General features: G+C 42.0%; 1 non-coding gene across 1 annotated transcript; it reads right to left on the reverse strand.

Annotated features, from left to right (window-relative positions):
• Positions 1-2,084: 2,084 nt before the first annotated feature.
• On the reverse strand, positions 2,085-2,145 carry LOC113597593 (small nucleolar RNA SNORD43). Its single transcript, XR_003418377.1, has one exon. It is a non-coding gene; the product is annotated as a small nucleolar RNA SNORD43 (small nucleolar RNA).
• Positions 2,146-14,549: the final 12,404 nt, after the last annotated feature.

The raw sequence follows: 14,549 nt of genomic DNA on the forward strand, positions 1-14,549 counted from the left end.
TGTCACATAGTTTCCTGTCTATGTTTTCTTCTAGGAGTTTTATGGTTTCAGGTCTTAAATTCAGCTCTTTATTCCATTTTGAGTTGTTTTTTATGCATGGTGTAATATAGTCTAATGCTTTTGCACGTTGCTGTACAGTTTCAAGAGCGTTTATTGAAGAGACTGTCCTACTAGCATGTGATGCAGTCCCTAATGGCTTTGTTCTCTGCCATGACAGTTCCTCTATTAATGATCCATTTTTGGGGTGCCTGGATGACTCAGTCAGTCAGTTAAGTGACTGACTCTTGATTTCAGCTCAGGTCATGATCTCATGCTTCATGAGATTTAACCCCACATTGGGCTCTGTGCTAAGTGTAGAGTCTGCTTGAGATTCTCTCTCCCTCTCCCTCTGCCCTTCCCCCACTCATTCTTTCCATTCTCTCTCTCCCTTTCTTTCTCTCTCACTCAAAATAAATAAATAAAACATCTGAAAAGTTTTCTTCAGAGGAGAGGAAGATGGTGGTGGCATAGGAGGACCTTAGGCTTGTCTCATCCCACGAACACAAGATAACCATCAAATCATCCTAAATATGCCAGATATCAGCCTGAACACTGACAGAACACACTCCACAACTAAAGGGAGAGAAGAAGCCACACTGAAGAGGGTAGGAAGTACAGAGATGTGGTTTAGGGGAGAAACAGATCATGGCTGCTGCAGAAAGGAGGGAACCATGGTCCTGGAGAAGGGTGAGAGAGAGAGGAACACACAATGAGAATGTTTCCCCAAAACTGTTGGCTTGGAAAAGAAGAGGGGCTGATTTTTGTGAGTTCTTACAACCAGTGGGGCCTGGAGTTTTAAGTTCAGCAGCCTTGGCTGAGATAGAGCCTGAAAGGCACTGCGCTGCTCCTGGAGAGAAGGCAGGGAAACCATTCAGAGGCAGACAGTGTTGGAACAGTGATCTGAAGAGCTCCTGGGGCACACAGTGAGGGAGATTATTCACTCTTCTTGCAGTGGATCCCTGAGAGGCGTATAATTTTTCCTAATGTTCTCTTATAATTATTTTTTATTTCTGTGGTGTTGGTTTTTATTTCTCCTCTTTAATTTGTGATTTTTTAAATTTATTTCGGTACTTTCTCTTTTCTTTTTGCTGAGTCTGGCTGGAGACTTTCTAGAGTATGGCTACTGCAGCTTTATTTTGACATTCATTATGTGATAAATGTTTCTCCATCCCCTCACTTTCAATCTGCAGGTGTCTTTAGGTCTAAAAGGAGTCTCTTGAAGGCAACATATAGATGGGTCTTTTTTTCAACCATTCTGACACCCTATGTCTTTTGATTGGAGCATTTAGTCCATTTACATTCAGAGTAATTATTGATAGATATGTATATTGTGCCATATTTTTACTTGTTTATGGACATTTCTCTGATCCTTTCTTGTCTTTATCACTTTTGTTCTCTCCTTTGTGCTCAAATTGTTCTCTTTTATATTTCTTACAGGCCTGGCTTAGTGGTCATGAACTCCTTTAGTTTTTGTTTATCTGGGAAACTCTTTATCTCTCCTTCTATTCTGAATGCAGCCTTGCCAAAAACAGTATCCTTGGCTGCAGATTTTTCCCACTCAGCACTTTGAATATATCATGCCACTCCCTTCTGGCTTGCCAAGGTTTTTTTTTGTTTTGTTTTTTGATAAATCTGCAGCTAGCCTTATGGGTCTTCCCTTGTAAGTTAAGAACTTATTTATTATTATTTTTTTTACCATGAATGCTTTTATTTAATCATTTTTGTTTACAACTGAAACTCTGGGAACTCAAAGTTAACATCCTTGCCCATGAGCTTCTTATAGATGCCAGAGAAAGTTTCAATCTTGTATTCCACATTGTTCTGCTGTGCTTTATCCCAATGTACCTTTATGAGCTGGCTGCCATCCAGTTTCACATGGTTTCTCTTGCCTACAAACTCGCTTGGGAAAAGTAAGTCCTCCAGGATCACATCGTGCACGGCTATCAATGTGCGGCTCCTGGGACGCTTTTGCTTATTTTTTGTACAGCTTTTTCGAGTTGACTTAGAATTCTCCTCTGAGCAATAAAGACAACATGCTTCCCACTGAACTTACATGACAATCAGCACAGAGTCTCTATCTTCCCATCAATAAATTCATCATCTTTGTAAAATTTTATTTTTAAGTAATCTATACACCCAAACTGGGGCTTGAACCCACAACCCCAAGATCAAGACTTGCATATTCTACTACTGAGCCAGTCAGGCACCCCTAGCTAGGACTTGTTTTGTCCTGCTGCTTTTTAATTTAATTATAATATGTCTTGGCGTTGGCCTACTTTTCTTGATTTAGATGAGAGATCTCTGTGCCTCTTGGATCTGGATATCTTTTTCCTTCCCCAGAATAGGATGTTTTCAGCTATTATTTCCTCAAATAAATTTTCTGCTCCCTTTTCCCTCTCTTCTTCTGGGACTACTATAATACAAATGTTATTACGTTTGATGGAGTCACAGAGTTCCCTAAGTCTATTCTTGTGTTGTGTAATTCTTGTTTCTCTTTTTTTGTCAGCTTCGTTGTTTTCCATTAATTTGTCTTCTAATTCCTCTGCTTCTTCCAGCTTACTGTTCACTGTATGAAGCCTATTTCCAATCTCATTTATTGAATTCTTCCTCTCTAACTGATTCTTTTAAAACTCTTCTATCTCTGTGGTAAGGGTCTCATGAGTATCTTCTATTCTATGAGTATCCTTATGATTGTTGCTTTAAATTCTCCATCAGACTGGGTGGCTCAGTCAGTTAGGCTTCTGACTTCAGCTCAGGTCATGATCTCTCAGTCCATGAGTTCAAGCCCCACATCCAGCTTTGTGCTGACAGCTCAGAGCCTAGAGCCTGCTTTGGATTCTGTGTCTCCCCCTCTCTCTGCCCCTCCCCATCTCACACTTGGTGTCTGTCTCTCTCTCTCTCAAAAATAAATAAACATTAAAAAAATAATAAATTCTCCATTAGGCATGTTACTTATATCTGTTTTGCTTAGATCTCTGGCCATGGCCTTTTCTTGTCCTTCATTTGGGATAAATTCCTCCATCTTGGCATTTTATCTAAGTCTCTTCCTTCTTCTCTGTGTTAGAATAGCCAGTTATGTTTCCTATTTCTGAGAATAATGACTTTATAAAGAAGAGGTCATGTAGCACTCAGGGAATGTTTCTGGTATGTGCTTCATGCACTGTGCTCTTGTATTCTAGCTGCTCTGTCCTTCAGGCCAGGCATCCGCAGAAGCTCTCCTTGTTTCTTGTGGACACTGTTTGGTCCCTGGTCTAAATGTAGTCGGTATTGAGTAGATGTGCTCTGGTCTGCTTGTGAAATGAGACCTGACATCACCGCCACCAGAACTGAGGCCTCCATCTCCTCAGCAGCTTTCTGATGCCTCCAAATATTGTCTTTTATCCACCTTTTTATTTGACCTCAGCAGGAAAGTTGGTCTGCTAAAAGCTTCTCTGTCATCACCAAAAGCAGAAGTTTCTCTAATTAGATTTTTGTTTTTCGTCCAACATGTAACGTAAACCAGGTTGAATGCAGGCATTCTTTTTGTGAACAGAGAAGATGTTCCCACAAAACGTTTCCTCATCATCCAGGGATGGCTACTTAGATGGAGTCATGTGTCATTACAAAATCAGTGATGTTTGAGGATGAGGAAGAAACTTAGCTTTCAAAACCTAAAAATAAAAGATACCGTGTAGGACACAATAATCATAAGTACCAAATTGTCTGGGGGAGCCTTCCTTGCCCCCAGAGACCAGGTGGCTATAATTCTCCAATATCACATCTCCACACAGAGTTTTATGAGCAGGGCCCAGGTGCTGCCACTCTTGCCAGGTGAAGTCCTCAACATTATCTTCAAATGTCACTTATCTTGTGATTGCTCCATCTGAAATGATCATCTGTTAGAGAAGGTCATCAAGAGGATGTGACCACCAGGTGGCCTGTGAGCTAGAACCAGGCTGTTGGAGGCTCCTCACCTCCTCTCCTGTCATGTCCTTGGAATGTATACTCTGCCCACCATTCCCAAGTGAGAGCTGTTTGCAAAGATGCAGCCTTAAGAGAGTGATGTGTTGTGGAGACTACTTGGATTGTATACATGACTAAACCCCCTTAAGGCCTCTCTATAAACTGTTAAAATTCTGGCAGGCAGACACGGAGATCTGATCATCTTATGACCACCTAAGACAAGCCTCATAAGTTCCCTTGCTTATTAAAGCTGTCACTTACCAATATGGAGTGGGTTGTCTCTTTCTTTGGTCTCTCATTGCACTCCATGAATGGGGGCCAGTTTGTGAAACAATAATTGGTGAGCCAAACAAAAGTCCAAACAAATGCATTGGCTTGCAACCCTCTTGGGAGCTCCCAAAGTACAATCTGAAACTGGCCACTGGTACTCAGAGGACAGGGAGAGAACAAAGGAAGAGGCAGGCCACTCCAGGTTAGTATGTAGCAGGTTTAATAAGCAAAGGAAACTTACATACAAGATTTGTCTTAAGCAGAAGCAAGATGAGTATATCCCTGCACCTACCCAGCAAATCTTAAAAATTTATATAGAGAGAAGCTTTAACTGTGTTTAGTCAAGTATACTATGCAGATGTTCTCAACACCACATCATTATCTCTGGACAGATTTGGATCTCTTTGGGGCCTATCTTTGGAGAAGCCTCTGGGAGTAGGAAAGGCAAATGGAACCTGAACTTCAAAGAAAGGGTGGGAAGTAAGGGGCCTTCAATTGCCCTGTGTCCAGCTTACAGGTTAACTGTCAAATACTTCCTCTTGATGACTTTCTCCAACAAAATGGGCCTTGGGAAAAAGACATCCATAGGGGAAATCCCGAGGTGGCCATCAACCTCTCTGTGGGTAAGGGTGGCCCAGATATTAGATGCTTGTGGACTACTATGTGAGTAGGGGGATGCCCCATAACACTCGCTGGTTTGATGTGCTTGTTTGAGGAACAATGCAGAGTGTACTGCAGCAGAGAATGGAAAAAAAATGGCTGCCGCAGTGGGCTGACCACCTCTGTAAACAGTTCATCTGCCCAACTAGAGGCTGAAACTCAAGTTAGAAAGTTGGGAGAAGAGCTGAAATTAGAAAAGGACATGCAGTTGTCCACTACTTTGCTACGTTTGGGGCTGACAGACAAGGTGGGGGAACAGGATAATAAGTTGGAGACCTTAGCATGCCATTTTGCAAAGCTAGGAGGGTACAAGCTGCTACAGATTAAGGTCTGAACACTTGTGGAAAAATCTGATTAGGATGCTGAGAGGTGGAATCCCTGGGAAAGTGAGGACAGTGGAGAGGAGGGTATTGTGGTGATTGACAGTGGAAGAGACAAAGTGCCCCATGCTATATGACCCCTGATACAAAGGAAAATTTTAAATAGTAATTATCCTGACTTCTTTTTTTAATGTTTTATTTATTTTTGAGAGAGACAGAGAGAGAGAGAGAGAAAGAGAGAGAGAGACAGAGTGCGAGTGGAGGAGGGGCAGAGAGAGAGGGAGACACAGAATCTGAAGCAGGCTCCAGGCTCTGAGCTGTCAGCACAGAGCCTGATGCAGGGCTCGAACCCATGAACTGTGAGATCATGACCTGAGCTGAAGTTGGATGCTTAATCAACTAAACCACCCAGGTACCCCGCCCCCCCTCCCCCCCCCCCGACTTCTGATAATAGAGAAATATATCCCAAACCCCCTAGGAAAAAAATTTGCATTCTTTCTCTGTCCCTTAAGATTGTAAATCTCATCCTGTCTTTGAAAAGTAAACACCCCAGGAGATAACTAAAATACTGCCCACGATTGCCTGAGACTGAAGAGAAAAAAGGGGAAATAGGCTTTGAAAAATACTACTACAGAAGCTACCTTGCCCCAAATCCATCCCACAGTTTCCAGAAGGTTACTTGTTAAGGGCAAATACAAATCATAAGTCCCCACAAATGTTAATGAAAAGTTTTAGCCAGGTAAGTGGGTAACCTTAACTTGTTCCATCTGATAAGTTTTAATATCAATAGTGTGCTCATGTAAAACTAAAACTTAATTTTCTTTCATCTGCTAAAAGAACAAAGTTTTCTTGTACTATTGATCTGTTCTTAATGAAGTCGTGAAAGGTTTTTCTTACCTTTTAAGTAATCTGCCTCAAAAACAAAGATTCTATGTTTTATCAAAATAATTTCCTGTGTTCAATGTTGTCTTTATGTCTTTGATTACTTAAGAAAACAGTATTCTTTATTGAAACAGCTAAGGTTTTGTAACGATGTAACTTTCTGTATTTGCTTTTGAAGTCTTTGTTACCGATTAAATGGACAACTAAGTATTGTTTCACAGTGATCTATGATTCTGTTTAATCAAGTGTTTTAAATTATTTTGATATTTTTAGGGGCGCCTGGGTGGCTCAGTTGGTTAAGTGTCTGACTTAGGCTCAGGTCATGATCTCATGGTTTGTGAGTTCAAGCCCACATTGGGCTCTGTGCTGACAGCTCAGAGCCTGGACCCTGCTTCAGATTCTGTGTCTCCCTCTCTCTCTGCCCCTCCCCCACTCGTGCTCTCTCTCTCTCTCTCTCTCTCTCTCTCTCTCAGAAATAAATAAACATTGAAAAAAATTAAAAATTCTTTCGATATTTTTGACAAATGTCACAAAAATCAAATTCTGAAGTTTTTTTTACTTCAAACTAACTTTGGGATTTTCTAGACGATCCCTGAAACATCTCAAAAGATGTGTTCTCTCCTTATAAAAGGAAGATATTTAACTAATTAGGCTTATTTGATATGTTAAATTACAAGGGAAGCATTGTCAAATAAGAAGTGATGCTGAACTTTCATTAGGTTATATTTATGTATGTTATATAAGTGCTCCAGAAATTGTATGAAATTTCTAAAACTCTGATATGCCCTGGTATAATGTTATCAATCATAATTCTAGTTATTTTTTTTGTTTTATTTTATTTTTTATTTTTTAAAATTTACATCCAAATTAGCATATAGTGAAACAAGGATTTCAGGAGTAGATTCCTTAATGCCCCTTACCCATTTAGTCCATCCCCCCTCCCACAACCCCTCCAGCAACCCTCAGTTTGTTGTCCATATTTATGATTCTCTTCTGTTTTGTCCCCCTCCCTGTTTTTATATTATTTTTGTTTCCCTTCCCTATGTTCATTCTAGTTATTTTTTAAAGGATGTCACAGAAATAGCAAACTTTCCCCCAGATCTTTCTTACCACTTTTCTCAGACTCCTTCTCTCCCAGCAGAGCCTCAGAAAGCCTGTCACTCCCTGCCTTTTCTCCTGGGCCATAGCAACACTTTTCTTGGTGTGTCTTTTGCTACATATGCCCTTTTTGTATAAATAAAATATAATTTAGAGTTGTTCTCTCAAAAAAAAAGAAAGAAAGAAAAAAAGGAAAAACTTTCATTGTCAATTGGATTTTAATGAACTCTCATCAGATCTTTAATCATGACCATTTTTAAGTCTTTTGTCATCTACAGACAGTTATTCTTTTTCTGTACTGCTTTTTCAAAAGTGTTACTGCAAAAGTGTTCCTACAAAAGTGTTTCATCTTCAAGGAAATTCGCGGAAAAGACTAACAGGTACTGGTTTCTGGTAACTAAGAACTTGCCTTCACGTGGGAGGAACAACAATGGACCTTTCAAGTGCTTCCCTAAGGCTACTTGCACAGCCCCACAGTGTGTCCTGGGAGGGTAGCCGGAGACCTGTCCCTGTTCTCTTTCCCCACATTGGGTAAAATGAGCCCATTACATTGATGATATAATGTTAACATGTGAAGATTTTCTTCTGCTGTAGGACACTCTACTGACTTTTCTGGAACATCTGTAAGAGGATGAGTCATTGAACCCACAGATAATTCAAGTCCCAGGCACAACGGTAGTTTTTGGAAGTTGTTTGGGTAAGATGCTCATTGTCTCAGACAATGAACTTGTGACAATGTCTTATGATTGATAAAATATAAGCCTATCCAACCCCTAAGAACATGAAAGAAATGCAAGCCTTTGTAGGAATTTTGGGTTTGGGGAGGACTTTTGTTCTCCCCTTGGCACAGTGCCTTCCTTCATCCCTTATACTGCCTGGTAAAGAAAGGGCAGGTGTGGGACTGAGGATCAAAACAGCAAGATCCCTTTGAGAAGACAAAAATACTAATGAAGCAGATTAAAGCTATGGGAATCTCCCAAGCCTGTAGGGCTACCCATTGAGTTAGATGTGACTCCAGGAGATATAGATTGGGTACTGTGGCAGAAGCAACAGGAGAGAGAACCCATAGGATTTTGGTCCCAGCTCTGGAAGGGGGCAGAAGCCCAACATACCCCCATAGAGTGACAGCTTCTAAAGGTATACACAGCACTCCTTCAGGTAGAGCCTCTCATGAAGAAAAACATATCATGGTAAGAACTTGCCTCCCTATCGAAGGGTAGGTTGAGAGTATGCTCCATCTACCTACCTCTGCCATGGTTCAAACCCCCACTTTGACTAAGTCACATACCTATTTGTGACAGAAGAGTATCCCGTCTCTCAGCCCACTGGTTCTAGAAATGCAGGTGCTACTAGGCCCTTTAGAGTATGTAGATCCTCCAAATGCCCATGCCCCTACTCCTGTGGCAACTCTGCAGCCTGTAGAGTGGGAGTGTGGGTAATTCCTGTCGATGCCTGGTATACAGATGCCTAAAAACAGGACCAAGCCACAGAAGCCATAAGGCTGAACTCAGAGTAGTTTGGTGATTGCTCATGAGCCCCAGCTGTTAACCCTTGGCACTGACAGTTGGGCTGTTCTAAAGGGGTTAACCCTATGACTTGGAAAATGGGAAGCCAAGTAGTGGATGATCATGAATAACCCTCTTGGGGTCAGGATAGGTGGAAAGGCATTTAGATTCACCTTTGAGAACCTGAGGCAGTCTTTTCAGTCTTCTACATCCTAGGTCATAAGGCACTGACACCCCCTGGCATTCAGGCAGCTGATGCCCCAGCTTGAGTACAAGCTCTAACAACAGACTCTTCAATAGATATAACAGATTGGGTGCATAGCAAGAGTGGCCACCATAGCACCCATGTGGGGTGGCATATTGCCCTTGAAATGCAGTGACTTGGTCAATGCAATAGCAGCATGTCCCTGTATGTTCTAAACAGTGCCCAAGGCAGCTGCTGATAAAAGTCTGAGAACATCCATGGGAGTTTTCAACTGGTGAGAGATTAGCAAATTGATTATATTGGTCTCCCTTCCTCTGAGTGAAGGTTCTAAATATGCCTTTGTTTGTATGGACACTGCATCTGGCCTAAGATTTCCCCCATCACTGTGCAAACCAGGCTGCCACCATTAGGGGATTAGAAAAGCTGCATAAGTACAGATACCCTCATTGACTAGACAGTTATGGGGGTCACAGTCCAAAGGTCATAATGTGCAAGATTGGGCAAAAGAATGTGGCATTCAACAGAGGTTCCATCTCCCCTGTAACCCACAAGCAGCAGGACTGATAGAAAGGAAGAATGGAATATTAAAGCAGCAGATTAAATTACTAACAAGTAGGGGTGTGCCTGGCTGTCTCAGTTGGTGGAACATGCAACTCTTGATCTTGGGGTCATGAGTTCAAGCCCCACATTGGGCATGAAACCTACTTGAAATTAAAAAATTTTAAGTGAAATAAATTACTAACAGGTAAAACCACATTGGCCAGGTGAACTAAAGTACTGTTGTAGCCTTTAAAACATTAATGATCAACCAGTAGGGCCTGTTGCCCCCTATGCCAGTCAGGCGGCAATTTCTGAGGCACCCAACACTAATAAGGTATGGAAGTCATAGGAGACAGCCATTGCCCTAACTTTCACCATGGATCAGCATGCTATGCTGCTCAGAACACACCTAGGAAAGGCATTACCTACTGGAATTTGCAATGGGACATTTCACCAGGATGGTCAATTTCCTAAAATTTCCAATCTACCTTTCCTCAAGGCCAGGTGGGCACATTCTGTTTTCCACTAGTATGATCATCTGGCCACCATCCTTGTCCCCTCCATTGGCCTGCAGGGTGTTATAGCATGTATAGAAACCTTACTAAATTCACCCAACAAAATGATAGCAAAGTCTTCATTTTATTTAATACTGCAATGTCTCTAATGAAAAAACTGTCCTCCAGAAAAAGATTGCCTTGGACATTATTACTGCTTTGCAAAGAGGCACCTGTGCCGTTATCCAGTGTTGTGTGTTCATACCTGATGAGTCTGCTAATGTACTACCCTTATTAAATCACATGAGTGTACAAGTGAATGTCTTGAGTGACCCATCCCCAAGTCTATAGGAATTAATAACTCAGTGGCTTGGGCCATGGGGTTCTTGGTGGAAAAAACTTGAGGAATTATCTTAATCTGGGTTTCCTTTTGCATGTGCCCATACTGTTGCTGTGGGTGTCTGCCTACAATGCAGCCAGATAGCCTCCAAAGGAGCTTCTTCCATGCTAGTGATACCTCTTGCTGACTGATCAGGGCCCATTTCAGAAGAGGGGCATGTGTAAGATTATAAGAGCCAGTCACAAGGGCTGGAATGTCGGAGGAGGTCATCAAGAGGACATGCCTTCCAGTTGATTCGTGAGCTGGACCCAGGCAATGAGAGGCTCCTCACCTCTCCTGTCCTTGGAATGTACACTCTGTCCACCATTCTCACAGTGGGAGCCATTTTCAAGGATGCAGAATTCAGAGTAGTGTGTCAATATATGGCTGGTATATGTGACTGAACCTAGTTAAGGCCTCTGTAAACTTAAGATCCTGGCTGGCAGGTGTGGAGATCTACTCATCTTGCAGTCACCCAAGACAAGCCTCATAGGTAATTTCCCTTGCTTATTAAACTTACCACCTACCAATCAGAAATAGTCTGCCTCTTTCTTTGGTCTCTCCTTGCCCTCTGTGTACAGGGGCCAGTTAGCAAACCAAAATCATCCCTAGGTGATGAAAAGATATATGGGACCTTCTTGCCTGTAAAGTGCTGAAAATGTTCAGGGGTGAAAAGGTCCTGATCCCTTTTGGACCCTGGAGGTGCTTGTTCTCTCACCTCCCAAGAGAAATGGCTAGACTTCACCAGGATATATATAATTGGGCAGCTTTGTTATGTAGTCCATGAAGCTACCCCTTTCTCAGTATTCAGAGGCCCCCAAGTCCAAGCAGGTGCCATAAATTCTGAATCATGTCCTCTTACAATTGATCAAGTTACCAAACCAGACCTGATCTTCACATTTGAGAAAGAAGAGCCTTGGATGGCAGAAAAACCTAAAGTTGCATAGGTGAGTGAGAACTAGGAAGACTAGGGATGGTGCATGGAAGGTTCCAGCTGGTGAGGGAGGTTTCTCCGACATGCCATCAACATACCTTTGGTCTTCCTTAAAGGAGAGGAGGTAGGCCTCCAATGATTGTAGGACGTGGGTGTGAACCCCTCACAGATTAAATGACCTTTTCACATCCATCCCTCCCCCCCCCATATTCTTTACTTAGCTTTGAGAAAGAACCATGCCTGCCTTCTTTGTCCTCAGAATCTTGTAGCTGCCTCTTTCAGCTGGAACAAGCCCTTCTAGGTCATACTCCCTTTCCCTGGCCTTTTCATTTTCTAACCCTCCAGTTATCACCTGTCCCTTTTCTTATGCATTCCAGCACCTATATATCTGTCCTTCACTTTGTGACCTTTGTTTCCTCTTCCTTCTCTCACCCTTGTGAGAAGCCCCAAGCTGTTTTCTCCCTGTTTTACAATCAGATTCCACCCCACCTACATGTAAACTCCTTTCAAGGATCTCCATTACATGGCCCCATCTGTTAGTCTTCTGTTCCCCAAAATTGAAGCCATGGTGTTTTCTAGTTGATGGCAGTACAAAGAAAAACAGTTTCTGTGTTTGAGCTTATATTTAGCAGCCTTGCAAAATTCACTTAAGTCTATTTCTAGATGCTTTTGGGTTTTTCTGTGTGTCATCTGTAAAAATTGAGAGCTTTATTCCTTTCATGGCTCCTCTCCTGTCTTGCTGTATTTCATGAAGGCCTCCAGTACAGTATAGTGTTGAATAGAAGTGGGCACAAGAAGCCCCCTAGTCTCATTCCTAATCTCAGGGGAAAATTTTTTACTGTCACCATTAAGTTTTTGTTTTCTTAATACACCCTTTATCAGACTAAGCAAATCCGTCCTATGCTAGTTTGCTAAGAATTTATATATGGATGGGTATTGAATCGTATGAGATCCCCTTTTCTGCATCTATAGAGATTACATGATTTTCTCCATGAATTACATTGACTAAATGATCTTCATTGGCATAAAGTTTTTTCATAATTTCCTAATTTTTTTAATGTTTATAAAATCTGTAGTGAAGTCCACTATATCATTCCTAATTTGAAAATTTGTGTTTTCCCATTTTTTTCTTGATCAGTCTAGGGTTTCTCACTTTTATTAATCTTTTCAAAGAATTCCCTTTGATTTTCGCTTATTGCTTGTCCTCTAGAGGACATGAGAACAAGTATGATGGAGGAAACTCCTCAGTGTTAAGCATAGATAGGAAGCTAGAAGCTTGAGATATACCAAAACTCATAAGGTGTGAAGTATAAAGAATGAGTAAGCAAGCTGCTTTTGAAGCACAGGCAGAATTCATAAGATGTGTTAAATACAGGTGGCAAGTAAGTTAGTAGGTGATAGGATACACTAAAGATAAATAGAATGGAATATATGATGGAACAAACAAGTGTTAAAGATAGTAAGGAATGCAAAGACTAGGTCATAAGGTATCCTAACACCTGAGCCAACAGCTAAGTTTTACTTAAACTCACCACTAGTTGGTGACGCTCAGTATTGTTCCATGGATCACAGATAAAACCTGGGACTGTGCAGGAAGCTATTGGTGAGTTACAGTGGAGGCAAACAGGGTATGTCAATGCCCCTGAGCATTTTCAGTCTGACCAGGCCCCTTGTTTCAACTTCAAACTCTGGTCCTCATAATCCAGGAGGCTGATGCAAGAGATAGGGAAACACAAAGGGAGAGCAAAGATAAGGTGTATGAACATTACATAACAAAGGATTCAGGAAATGTGGTCCTTCATCCTGTTTGTATCCTATTCTAAACTTACCCATCTCTTCCCCTTTGCTTCTTGGTGGGTTTTTAAACACATATATCTTAGTGTTTTTAAACTGACAATAAGCCACATGCCTTGAGCATTTTATTTTGGTCTGTGAGCCCTTCTATTCTAAGACCCCTGGGATAGCTTGCCTGGTAGTATATATTGGGAGTCCATCACTGTATCAAGGGAATGTCTCATATTAACAATTCCCAAAGGATGAGGTGTGAAAAGATCGTAATTCACAGCTGTGGACAGTTTGTCTTATTTACTAAAGAAATAAGACAATATGAAGTAACTGGTTAAAATATTGGGGGCCCAATACTGATCTGGGTGGTTATAGGGCCAATCAAGGGTCACAGGACCGATCTTAGGGATTCCAGGGTAGTCTTGAGGGTCCTAGGAAACAAGTTGAAGAAACATCATTATGTATATCACTTTAGAGATTTTAGCTAAAGCAAGAAGACAAATAACTGGCATAAATAATGGGAGACAGGATTCAGGGCTGGCCTATGGGCACAGCAGAGCTGATTTGGGGGTGCTATCGGGGATACATTTGTGATAGGGCCTCTCCCTCTCCCAATGTATACAAATAAGAACAAGAACATAGAACATGGAAGGGACATTTGTTGAGCACTGTGTCCCAAGCATGGGCTGTTCCCATCCTGTATACCTGTAATCACCGTGGGGTCCTCAGGGCAGCGCCTCTTTGTGCAGAAACCTGTGACCACCTCCTGCCTCCTCCACTCAGTCCTCACCAAACCCCTATCACCAATACCATCAGATCCCGCATCACTGAGACCCCAAAACCCTACGGCCCAACACAAGTCCCTGTTACGACAGATCCAGTGGTCTGTCCCTCGCTGATACCCATATTCTTCCTCTTCACACTTGCTAATGGTCTGCCGTATTTTGCTGCTTGTCTGACTGCTCTTTATTCTGCCCCGTTCACCATCATTCCCACTAGGTTTTCTATCCCAACTTACTCCACTCTATCCACATTTTCAACCCTTTCTGCCCATTCACTCAAACTACTCACTCCCACTCTTCCCAGCATTACTCATATTGACTTATAGTCTACTCTTCTCCAGTAACTCACCCCACTGGCTATTTATACAATTTTCTCCTACTCTTCCCTGTTTGCCCCCACTCTGCCCCCTCATTACTCCATTCCTTCACACCTGGCCCTTCCTTACCCTCTTCTATTTTCCCCTAATTCCAACCCACTTATCCACATCCTGCTGTTCACCCCCACCCTTTCCCCTTAGGTCCATGCCCCATTCACTTCCACTCACACACATGGCCCATTGGTTTGCCATCTGTGCCCCAGGAAGCAGGAGTTCATAATCAACCTGGAATGGTAAGATCTGACCCCTATCCACGCCCCACTTCAGGATGACCTGAAACCCCAGGAATATTCTTTATTTAGCGGGAAGATGAAATGCTTCATTTTTAGTGCCTTTG

This window comes from Acinonyx jubatus, chromosome X, assembly GCF_027475565.1.
Source record: "Acinonyx jubatus isolate Ajub_Pintada_27869175 chromosome X, VMU_Ajub_asm_v1.0, whole genome shotgun sequence".
Taxonomy (NCBI): domain Eukaryota; kingdom Metazoa; phylum Chordata; class Mammalia; order Carnivora; family Felidae; genus Acinonyx; species Acinonyx jubatus.